Source organism: Gigantopelta aegis, chromosome 14 (assembly GCF_016097555.1).
Source record: "Gigantopelta aegis isolate Gae_Host chromosome 14, Gae_host_genome, whole genome shotgun sequence".
Lineage (NCBI taxonomy): Eukaryota > Metazoa > Mollusca > Gastropoda > Neomphalida > Peltospiridae > Gigantopelta > Gigantopelta aegis.
Genome location: NC_054712.1, coordinates 51,829,784 through 51,842,875, shown reverse-complemented (window position 1 = coordinate 51,842,875; position 13,092 = coordinate 51,829,784).

Here is a 13,092-nt window from a genome sequence, read left to right as displayed (position 1 = left end):
TTGAAACGTTTGATGAAAAAATATCCAAAGGTTTTATAAGAAAATGAGGATTTAAGACTATCGTGGTTGCAATTTCCTGCCTTTTGCTTGGGAGTTTAGATGAATTAATGAAATCAAACGATAGCGCATCATTGTTTACCGCATAATTATATTAGTTCGGTTCACAGGTTCGAGATATAATTTCCTATTTGATTGAAATTAAGATTATTAGAGAAGATTCAAAAATGTTCATACGATGAGCCTTTCTTATCACCTCACAAAATATATTAGTAATGTGACATTATTTGATTTAATAAAATACGAAAAACCACCACCCACCCCCCAAAAATAAATAAATAAATAAATTAAAAAAATAAATTAAAAAATAAATAAATAACATAACATCATTATATATAATATATCATATATCATATATATATATATATATATATATATATATATATATATATATATATATATATCCATGTCATAAACCCATGTGATAATTTACTTTATTAACCCGGTTAATAACGGTATGCAAATTTGCAAGGTCTCTAGGTAATGTGTTGTTGTGGATGGGTCAGTTGCTTACAAGCCAACAAGACCCGTGTACCTGAGCGTAACGTTTTTCAAAGATTTGTTTAAAATGCGTGACGTCAAACAAATCTGTGCTAATCGTGATGACGTCATATTATCGATGGTGGCGACTTCAGTACTATGATTTACTAAACAAAACTTAATTAAAATGTTATTTTAGAAGTGTTATAGGATAAATAGAATTTGCTACTGATTAACATAGACTCGGTTGATATTTTCCATATTAAAAAAATACTCGTGACGAATCATATATATATATATATATATATATATATATATATATAGAGAGAGAGAGAGAGAGAGAGAGAGAGAGAGAGAGAGAGAGAGAGAGAGAGAGAGAGAGAGAGAGAGAGAGAGAGAGAGAGAGAGAGAGAGACAAACCAAACAAAAATAAAGACATAAAGTCCGCCACATAAGCATACACAATTTCAATACATTTGTTATAGTGTATGCTTCCGTATTGACTTTTTCTTGGTTCTTGAAAAGCTGCTTCTGAACCTGTTCACAGTAGTCAAACACACATTGTCATTCATCAGTTCAGAATACTAATGAGATACCGGTAATTAACAACATTGCACTTTTTACGATTCCTTTGCATGGCTAATTTCGAGTATTTCAAAAGCAGTTTGGTACACATTATAGTTCTAAAGGTAAACACAATTTATGTGATACATAATCACATTTTATATATTATTTTTACTAACCTGTTACATAGCAGTTTCTAACCGTTTCAAAAGTAGCCATATTTATATTATAATTCACAATTTTGGCATATTTATTATACTAATAATAAATACTAAATATTGTATTTTATTTACAAACATTCTGCATACAGTTGCTTGTTTCGCATTATTTCAACAACAAGAGACACAATCCATCATGAAATGATATAACACGAGATAATTAATAAATATAAACGACAAAAATAGAGATGCGCTGAATAACCGGCTATTTCTCGTTCCAGCCAGTGCACCACGACTTACATCAAAGGCCGTGGTATGTACTACCCTGTCTGTGGGATGGTGCATATAAAAGATCTCTTACTGCTAATCGAAAAGAGTAGCCCAGGAAGTGGCGACAGCGGGTTTCCTCTCTCAATATCTGTGTGGTCCTTAACCATATGTCTGACGCCATATAACCGTACATAAAATTAGTTGAGTGCGTCGTTAAATAAAACATTTCTTTCTTTTCACAAGTTCGTGAGTATTTCAGAAGCTTCGTATATTAGAGGACTGCCACTCCCTATGTAAGGAGAACCCATATACATTAACAGTTTAGCCCCTCTCCATCCCCCGATAGCTGAAACGTGTTACCGGAAGAGCGTACTTGAACCTAAATTGGATATAAACTTGAAACTCGAGTTAAAATATGGTCTTTACATTCTTTGTTTTGTTTGTTTTAGTCTATATGTGGACTGCTATCCATAACACTCACGGTAAAAAATTCCTCTACGTGTTGTATTGCACAAAGTATATGCATATATTTAACAGTAATGCAGTAAAACTAACATTATTTTCAAGGACTTATTTATTGGTCATTCGTAAATATTTGGAGACACGTTTTTCATAATTATGGTGTGTCATCATATTTGTGAAATTTCAACTATTCACAAACTGTACAATTCGTGTGAGACCATTTTACTTCGAATATAGGATTTCCCCCAGAATATATATTGTTGGGTGAGTGTGCGCATTCGTACATGAAAATTAAAGTTAAAGTTTGTTTAGTTTAATGACACCACTAGAGCACGTTGATTTGTTAATCATCGGCTATATTCACATAATCTCATAGAGGATACCCGCTACATTGTTTTCCATCAGGAACAAGGGGTCTTTCATATGCACCATCCCACATACATGATAGCACATACCACGACCTTTGATATACCAGTCGTGGTGCATTGATGGTGTGGTGTGTGTGTGTGTGTGTGTGTGTGTGTGTGTGTGTGTGTGTGTGTGTGTGTGTGTGTATTACCGTCATTTTACACAGCTGCGTTTCAAAACCAATCCAATGCTCATCACAATTTATCAGTTAAGCATCTTTATTTGGCAATAATTCATACTGTTCCATCCCTTCGCAAGGCAGCTTCGGGGTCTGGTTTTACAAAAGCGAATCTGTGGAGCCTATAATCTACTGAGTTACGGCAAGACGTAAACTATTTCACATGACTATACAAAACGACCTCTCGACGTCAACACCCGAGTTACCCTGCGAACAATGGCAACCTCCCACGCCGCATTACCGCGACAGATGAGGAAGGCAAACACATTTCATGCGAATCATGACAACTCTCAGTCACCTAAATTTGTCGGAAACGGCCGTAAATGATTTTCCGATTTATAGGCCTGGGTGTCTCGATCAAGCCTTCTCGCGTCCCCATTCAGCGCAATGGAGTAACCAGCGGTTCGATTCTCGTTACGCATTCACGGCCAACTTCGGTGTCTGAATGACGTGCATGTAAACAGCCGTTTAAAGAACCATTAGCCCACCTGCGTTTGTTGTCGCTTTTAATAATATTCGCTGCCCCGTGAGTCGCTAGGTATATGCGAGGGTTTAATTAGATTAGCGGACAAGAGATGGGGTTGTGCTACACATACTGGCACCTTTCCGTCAAATGGGCTTGTCAAAAGCCTGGCGTGGCCTTTTGAAATGGAAATTTCCAAAGGTCATTCATTTGGTGTGTAAAAGAATGGCAAAGAAAAGTATTCAATTGCCTCATTTGTAGGGTACTGGGAATCCCCGACTAAAAGGCAGCCACACATTAAAATGAATTACAATTCCTGCTGTGAATATTGATGGGCCGTGTCCGAGCCCAGGTGCTCTTGTTTTTAGGGTGGGATTTCCGGTAGGACGTCACAGACGAAAGAGATCGATCATTGTTAATATGGCGGAAAGTAAATATGTGATTGCCTTCGTTGTATGTGTGGTTCAGGCTGATCTTGTTTGGGAAAGGATTCTTAAATGTTCTGTTTCCTCAGTGGGGGGTCTGATTATCTCAATCAAAACAACAAAACTGTTACAAAGTCGTATCTATGTACAAGGAATGTAACAGATTATTTGTATAATTCGAAAAATGGTTACACAATCAATGAAGTCATGAAGATTTCTACATTTAAAAGCGTAATAAAAATCGAATAAATAACACACACACACACACACAAACACAAACACGCACACACACATGCGTGTACACACGCACACACATGCGTGTACACACGCACACACATGCGTGTACACACGCACACACATACACACACATGCGCGCGCACACACGGATAGGTGTTGGTGGGAAAAGTCGATCATAAACGTCCCCACTGGTTCGTCTTTCCTGGTTGGAGCCGATATTGGGATGAGAAACCATCTTTTGTGAATAAAGATTATGACCGACGTTTGTGGGGAATGACAAAACAAAACTAAGGCGATCAAGCCGTTGAACTTTAAGGCTAGTAACTGTAAGGATTGGTAAAACATTAAAGACACGTCTGTGTTACGTAGAATCACAATTTGTTGCAGGTACATTACATATAAGGTGTTGTTTTGGTTTTCTGTCTCTGTGTGTTTAGAGTGCTTATATCTGCTAAAGTTTGTCTTATTCAACGACACCACTAGAGAACACAGATTCATTAAGAATCAGCTGTTGAATGTCAAACAATTGTACTAACATCAAGACAAATTATTTACAAGACAAAACCAAAACTTATTTATACTCGGGGCGTTGCATATGAACACTGATATCCTAGTATGTCAGTTTCATTGCAATATGTTAACATTATCGGCAATGAGAACTGACTGGTTGCTAAAGAACCACAGATAAAATTATTTTTGTGAAGTTTTCTCCGCATTTTCATTTACGCGCTCCAAAACATGCTCCAATGGACTGTTCTGGGCAGCGCTACTTCGCTCTTTCAAGACACAATCTAGCCGGGTTGTTTGGATCTTTGTACCAACAACAAACACCTCTTCATTTCTCCTTTATCTAAGTACACTATCCAATCATCTCGAATATCATGCGATAATAGGATCTCCTAACAAAGTCAAGCACGCCATTATTGCCCAGACGTTTCAAGAGGGTCTTGCTCTGCTTCCTCCAGGAAAACAAGTCATCAGCAGGCGATCCCGTCGTGAAAGACTTCCAACTAAATAATTAACAGATTGTCGGCAAACCTCAAAGACACCTCTTCACATGGGAATAAACAAACCTTTTAGTTCAATTTACGGTTTCGTTGACTTCTACCAAGATGCGTTAAATTCGGCGGAAGGGCAAACTAATAAGGGCTAAGATCACCAATGGGCGTTAATTCTGGAAAAAATGTTAAGCCTTCACTACCCTTCAGACTCCGGTTTATTGAGGTGTAAAGCGGCTTATTGGCTGAATTGCACGAATTGCCTTTTGATTTCCGCGTGCTGTAGAAAGACGTAAGTGAACGTGGAAGTCAAATATTGAAATTTTTAGTTTGTACACGTTTTGTGATGCAGCACAATAGGTAGGTTGAGCGGGGAAACGCGGGGAAGCTGTGCTGATTGTATAGCATAGAAACGGAAATAGATGGTTCATTTCAACAACGTTTTGTTCCAATTGATTTCGAAGGGGCCCTGTGATTAAATTGGACAAAGCTGCGATTCATCTTATTCCCTAACATTTAAAATATCTCATAACCTTACTTCGTATTATAGACGAATTTGCTTCATGTTCGGAATTGCTCTGTTTCGTTTTCATTTCGTTTGTCCTTTTCTTCTTTTGGTGTCTTCTTATTCTTCTTATTTGACTTGTATTTTGTTTTCTTTTTCTCATGTTTCTTGTTCGTAAACCATTCTTCTTTCTTCTACTAATTTTTCTTCTGCTTCCATTCCTCGTTTATATTCTTCTTCTGCATCTTCATCCTCGTCTGCTTCCAGTTCTTCTAGACTGATAGATCGACGAAAGTAGAAGAATGGAAAAATGCTTTAAAAACGTCATTTTGACATCTGTCTTTATTTATATAGTGTTAAGTACCTTATACATCGCTTGCGCACGAACACACATAGATAGAGAGATTGAGAGAGAGAGAGAGAGAGAGAGAGAGAGAGAGAGAGAGAGAGAGAGAGAGAGAGAGAGAGAGAGAGAGAGAGAGAGAGAGAGAGAGAGTGGGGTGGGGCATACACACCCATTTACACCCATAGTCAGACTTGTGCAAGCGACCAACTAGGTATCTCAAGACACCATTTTACAATAATCCCAAATCGTTTTAAAATTAACTTCATTAGGCGACTGCTTAGTACAGGTTTGATGCGTATATCCATATCTGTTTGCAATCGTTCATATGCATGTGCTCGAAGTGGTTAATTTCCAGCTGTTATAACGTTGTTTCTCATTGTCTTGATGAATGTAACATAAAATATTACAAAAAAAAACACAGAGACCCTAGAAAAAAAAAAAAAAACCCGAAAAAACCCCCGAAGAAGACTGTACGCTACTTGAACAATATAAACGTGGAAATTGATGATCATACCCTAGAGACAATGATGTCAAACACGTTTCTACAAAGTGCACAATCGAGACGCGAAATGCCCGGATAGACAGAGCGTAGTCCCGCACCAGACGATTTGTAGCAGGCCGGTTGGTTAAACAAGCGATAAGTGATAATTACATTAAAATAATGACACTAAAGACGCCATTCCCACGACGTGGTGCATGGTAAGGATTATCACAAGAACTGGTTCGTGTGCAAAACGCACTTGAGACGAAACGTTGTCCATACCACTCGCTGTGGCATAACTCTTCAAATATTATATCAACTTCTGTCTTCAGTGGTGGATCATAGAGGGGTGCTGGGTATCTGTACTTTTAAAATGTAGATACTACACACATTGATTGTTCAAGGCTATTTTGTTTTAACAACAACATCATTGCCTTAATATTTACAATATGCTGGCAAATGAAATTTGTGTTGTTGTTTTTTTAATTTATATAATAAAACTAAAGGGAATAAAAAGTAATTATAACTGCTGAATATATTGTAGATCAAGTACACAGATCAGTTCAAATCCATGTTTATTCTAACACCATAGATATGCAAATTTGATAATTATTGCTTAGTAATGTTAATTATGTTTAACCCACTGTGTTGTATTATTTCAGAAAAAGGATGCATTGGTTAGCAGTGATTTTGAGGCATGACCTCAAGGATTCTATCTTGTTTTATTTTATTGTGATATCTCATTTATTCACATAAATACGATTTTAAATGATATTGGCTTTGTCATTGAAATATCGCTTCTATGATATTATATTGTACTGTGAAGAAGTATTCATTTTAAATATGTCTTAAAATTAGACCCTACACTTGTATTGTAAGTCATAATATTATTTGTGTTGTCTAATTCGTCTTTAGATCGTGAACATAGGATTTTAAATTTAAATTCAATAAAAAAATACATTTCCCATCAACTTCAATGAATTTTAATTCTATCCGCCAATTTTTCAAAAAGATGGAAAAAATTGTTTTGATGAAAAAATAATAAAACATATTGCTGCTAATATGATCTTTAAAACTGGAAGCTTATGCTGTTTACGTTTCTATACACACAATCTCGCACTCTCGTATTCTAAGATAGCTTTTAAAACGTGTTCTTTGAGCTGCATAACATAATAATAAAACTTCGAAGAATACAACTATTATAAATCCATGCATTTCATTTCGCGAAACTGTAAGAAGAATTTAACAAGAATAACACAAATCCTGGTTTTCACCACGTGTATACGATTCTCGTGACGACCACATCAAAGGAATATCGCCGTCCAAATGTCATGTCTGTTAGGTGTTTGTAGTCCAAATATTTGATCTCATATTCGTCAAATTACTGATCTAAAGCTGCTGTTTTTGAGGACCTGTATACATTTGAACACAAAACATCAATACGCGGACAAGAGCATTTCTGCCATGCCCAAAAGCAACCCCCGTGACTCTTAATTTAATGTTCAAAAACAAGACCACAATGATCTTTAAAGGTACAACTCTGGCCATGACACGGGTATCAGAATACTTTTTTCTAATAAGTCATCTGTAAAATTGGATATACAGAGTTGCTATAAGCAAGCACCGGGCTACCCCGGTTCTATGCTGTTTGATGTATTCACCTGCTATCAATTTCAACTTGTACATGAGGCCAAACATATGATATCGCCATAAATCAAAGTCACTCTCCCGTTGACTACTTCAAACGCAGCTGCGCTATCACTATAGACCTATAGAAATACCATTATACGGCCAAGTAAAAAAAAAAAACAGTAGAGAGACCCAGCGTATTGATACAGATTTGAACAAAAAGTTAAGCGGCATTGACTTGACGCACTTAAATTACGTGGACAACCTCAGTTCCGGCGTAGCACTCTCCGTCGAGCCGTGACTAAATATATGGAAGAGGCTTACACGTGAAAGGATCGCCTACAGTGGCAATCATAATCCTCGCTTTGGATTGATTGATGTTTGATAAGGTGATATGTCGATGTGTAGTATATCTATGCCTTACTAAACGGACATACGTATACATATGTAGCCATTCTTTGACCGTTTGATACGGCCCCAGCGCATTTGTACCCCCTGTCAGCCAGATTCTGTTGAAATTCACCGCTCCTTGTCAAGTTCACTGCGGGTAGATTTCCTGAAGGGTTCAATGTCCACGTGCAAACAAATCGATACAGTTAATGAGAATTTACTGTAAAAATAAGTTCTTTTATTGAGCAGCGGATCGAAGATCATAATTAATATCCATTGAAAATAGTGAATGAGGTGTTTTTTAAACATGGTGGGAGTACGCCTTTTTGGTTCCGTAAATCAAGAAAGTGGGTGGCTTATTATTTTGCAAGAATCACGTGCTTTAATAATGTTAACTGATTTTCTTAATATGGTATGCAAATAGTATGTGCATGAAGGAGTGCATATTGAGATTTGTGTTGGGAGTGGCAGTCCTCATTAATTTGTGTACACGATTAACGCTGCAACGTCATCAGGGTGGCAGTCCTCCTACAAGAAAAACAGACAATGCATCGTCATCAAAGGTAGCAGGCTTCTAGAGACAAACGATGGATGGTGCATCCTTCTGGGAGTGGCAGTCATCTTACAGACAAGTCAAGCGATGATTCGTCTTCCAAGGTGGCAGTCTTCCTAGAGACAAACGAAGAAGGCCGTATAGTCTTAGGGTGTGGAAGTACCGTAACCGAAACTCATGACTGATTAGTGGGTCCAGCCAAGATCTTGTCAATGTATTTAGACTGTATTGTGCTGAGATGTGATTTGGAACGTGACAACTGTTCTATGGTTCTCATTTTGAATGACAGTACAAATTCCTATAATGCTATTGTTCATATATGTACTACCAACAAATTGACGAATAAAAGTCGATTGGGCTATTTCTCGTTCCAGCCAGTGCACCACGACTTGTATATCAAAGGCCGTGGTATGTGCTATCCTGTCTATGGGATGGTGCAGATAAAAGATCCCTTGCTGCCAATGTAAAATGCAGAGGGTTTCCTCTCTATGATTGTGTCAAAATGACCATGTTTGACATCAAATAGCCGATGATTAATAAATCAATGTACTCTAGTGGTGTCGTTAAACAAAACAAACAAAATTTTAATTTTAAAAAACCCCGACATACCTGACTTTGTTTCCATTGTAATATATTCCAAGGAATGAGTGATTAACAACACAACAGCACACATATACACACTCGCTATTGGGTGTCAAATGCAGGAATATGTTCCAATGTAATATAACTTTTAATACCATTTTATTTTCCTTCTTACAATTGCAATGATTACGTATGCTGTGTGCTTCGGGTCATCATATTTTTGTTTTCATTAGCTCAAACTGAATTCTGCTCTCTAACATTTTTTTTCTTTTTAATACGTAGAAAATTATTTAAATGTATAATTCGGTTGAGCTAACATACTCTCATCCCTCCAAAAGAAAAACAAAGTCCACGAAAACAAAGAAACAAAGAAACAAACACACAAAACAAACAAAGGCCATCAAGCCAAAAAACACTAAACAAAATAAGCATACACGCATACACGCATGTACGCACAAACCCACCAACAAAACAAAAACGAAGGAAAGACAAAATGACGAATTTTAGTCAAACAGATACCTGTTTCATTCTCTATTCACCGGAAACGTGTTACAATGACGACCAAGTTGGGAATGTCCCTTTAAAATGTAATGTAAATGCTCTATACCTAAATAAATTATTAAAGGAGGGGATCTCTGAACGGCCGAAGGGGTGTTGTGTTTGAAAGTTCTACACCGTGTACCTACACGAGATGTCTCGTAAACGCGTGCATACATTATCGCAAATAGTCCAGTCATCTCGCAAAATATCGGTGTCTTTCATGTTAAACGTGATTCAGATTTCACCGTTATCTTTCTGCGTCATTAGAGACGTCTGTTAGTCGCCGAAAGCGAAACATAATTTCAGAGATTAGTATGCGTGTTGAGAAAGATAAAAATATGAAAGGAAAGCAATATGTACTAGTATTTAACGACAGCACGAAGCATGTTACACGGTTGTTTGGTATTTAACATTGGTTGCTTTGACACCTGATCTAGAATGAGAGAAGAAACACACACAGGCAGACGTCGCCGTTTAAACGGAACTATCACTCTGATTGTCCATAAGATGATGATTTCCCTGACACTAGTAGAATGTGAATTTAACAAAACAAAAGTATATGTACTACAACATGATTGAGTAACAATGCTCAAGATTGTATTATCTTAAATGGATACCCATAATCTTAGCTAGTGAAGCAATTAACCACTGCCCTAACAAGTAACCCACTGTTCTGGACAGACAGCCCAGATAGCTGAGGTGTGTGCTCAGGACAGCGTGCTTGAACCTTAATTGGATATAAGCACGAAAATAAGTTCAAATGCAATGAAATATAGCTTAATCTTATACTATTAAAGATCGATTTACCCAATGTTTGCCAGAGTTATGACCCATGGACTTAGGAGGTACGGAAATTTGTTTTCCTGACTTCGTTTTACCACTGCACTACGATGGTGCATATAAACGATCCTTTGCTGCTAATGGAAAAATGTAACGGGTTCCATCTCTATGATTGTGTCAAAATGACAATATGTTTGACATCCAATAGCCGATGATTAATAAAGCAATATGCTCTGGTAGTGTCGTTAAACAAAACAGACTTCTTGTTTTACCAATGCCTTGAGATACTGTGCTGATATTGTATGCATGACTTCACAATATACTATTACATATAAAGATATGGCCCCTGAACATAGGAGTTATAACAATTATTTTTCAATACTTTTTTGTTTCATGCCTGAAAGAAAGAAAGAAGTGTTTTATTTAACGACGCACTCAACACATTTTATTTACGGTTATATGGCGTCAGACATATGGTTAAGGACCACACAGATTTTGAGAGGAAACCCGCTGTCGCCATTACATGGGCTACTCTTCCGATTGGCAGCAAGGGATCTTTTATTTGCGCTTCCCACAGGCAGGATAGCATAAACCATGGCCTTTGTTGAACCAGTTATGGATCACTGGTCGGTGCAAGTGGTTTACACCTACCCATTGAGCCTTGCGGAGCACTCACTCAGGGTTTGGAGTCGGTATCTGGATTAAAAATCCCATGCCTCGACTGGGATCCGAACCCAGTACCTACCAGCCTGTAGACCGATGGCCTGCCACGACGCCACCGAGGCCGGTGTTTTGTTTCATGCCTGAAGATACTAAGCTAAACTTGTGTGTGCATAGCTTTACCATGTAATATTACCGGTCACGTTTGACTTTCAGTACGATTTACCCATATTGTGTGTGCATAGCTTTACCATGTAATATTACCGGTCACGTTTGACTTTCAGTACGATTTACCCATATTGTGTGTGCATAGCTTTACCATGTAATATTACCGGTCACGTTTGACTTTCAGTACGATTTACCCATATTGTGTGTGCATAGCTTTACCATGTAATATTACCGGTCACGTTTGACTTTCAGTACGATTTACCCATATTGTGTGTGCATAGCTTTACCATGTAATATTACCGGTCACGTTTGACTTTCAGTACGATTTACCCATATTGTGTGTGCATAGCTTTACCATGTAATATTACCGGTCACGTTTGACTTTCAGTACGATTTACCCATATTGTGTGTGCATAGCTTTACCATGTAATATTACCGGTCACGTTTGACTTTCAGTACGATTTACCCATATTGTGTGTGCATAGCTTTACCATGTAATATTACCGGTCACGTTTGACTTTCAGTACGATTTACCCATATTGTGTGTGCATAGCTTTACCATGTAATATTACCGGTCACGTTTGACTTTCAGTACGATTTACCCATATTGTGTGTGCATAGCTTTACCATGTAATATTACCGGTCACGTTTGACTTTCAGTACGATTTACCCATATTGTGTGTGCATAGCTTTACCATGTAATATTACCGGTCACGTTTGACTTTCAGTACGATTTACCCATATTGTGTGTGCATAGCTTTACCATGTAATATTACCGGTCACGTTTGACTTTCAGTACGATTTACCCATATTGTGTGTGCATAGCTTTACCATGTAATATTACCGGTCACGTTTGACTTTCAGTACGATTTACCCATATTGTGTGTGCATAGCTTTACCATGTAATATTACCGGTCACGTTTGACTTTCAGTACGATTTACCCATATTGTGTGTGCATAGCTTTACCATGTAATATTACCGGTCACGTTTGACTTTCAGTACGATTTACCCATATTGTGTGTGCATAGCTTTACCATGTAATATTACCGGTCACGTTTGACTTTCAGTACGATTTACCCATATTGTGTGTGCATAGCTTTACCATGTAATATTACCGGTCACGTTTGACTTTCAGTACGATTTACCCATATTGTGTGTGCATAGCTTTACCATGTAATATTATGTTTGACTTTCAGTATTACCGGTCACATGTTTGACGTTTGACTTTCAGTACGATTTACCCATATTGTGTGTGCATAGCTTTACCATGTAATATTACCGGTCACGTTTGACTTTCAGTACGATTTACCCATATTGTGTGTGCATAGCTTTACCATGTAATATTACCGGTCACGTTTGACTTTCAGTACGATTTACCCATATTGTGTGTGCATAGCTTTACCATGTAATATTACCGGTCACGTTTGACTTTCAGTACGATTTACCCATATTGTGTGTGCATAGCTTTACCATGTAATATTACCGGTCACGTTTGACTTTCAGTACGATTTACCCATATTGTGTGTGCATAGCTTTACCATGTAATATTACCGGTCACGTTTGACTTTCAGTACGATTTACCCATATTGTGTGTGCATAGCTTTACCATGTAATATTACCGGTCACGTTTGACTTTCAGTACGATTTACCCATATTGTGTGTGCATAGCTTTACCATGTAATATTACCGGTCACGTTTGACTTTCAGTACGATTTACCCATATTGTGTGTGCATAGCTTTACCATGTAATATTACCG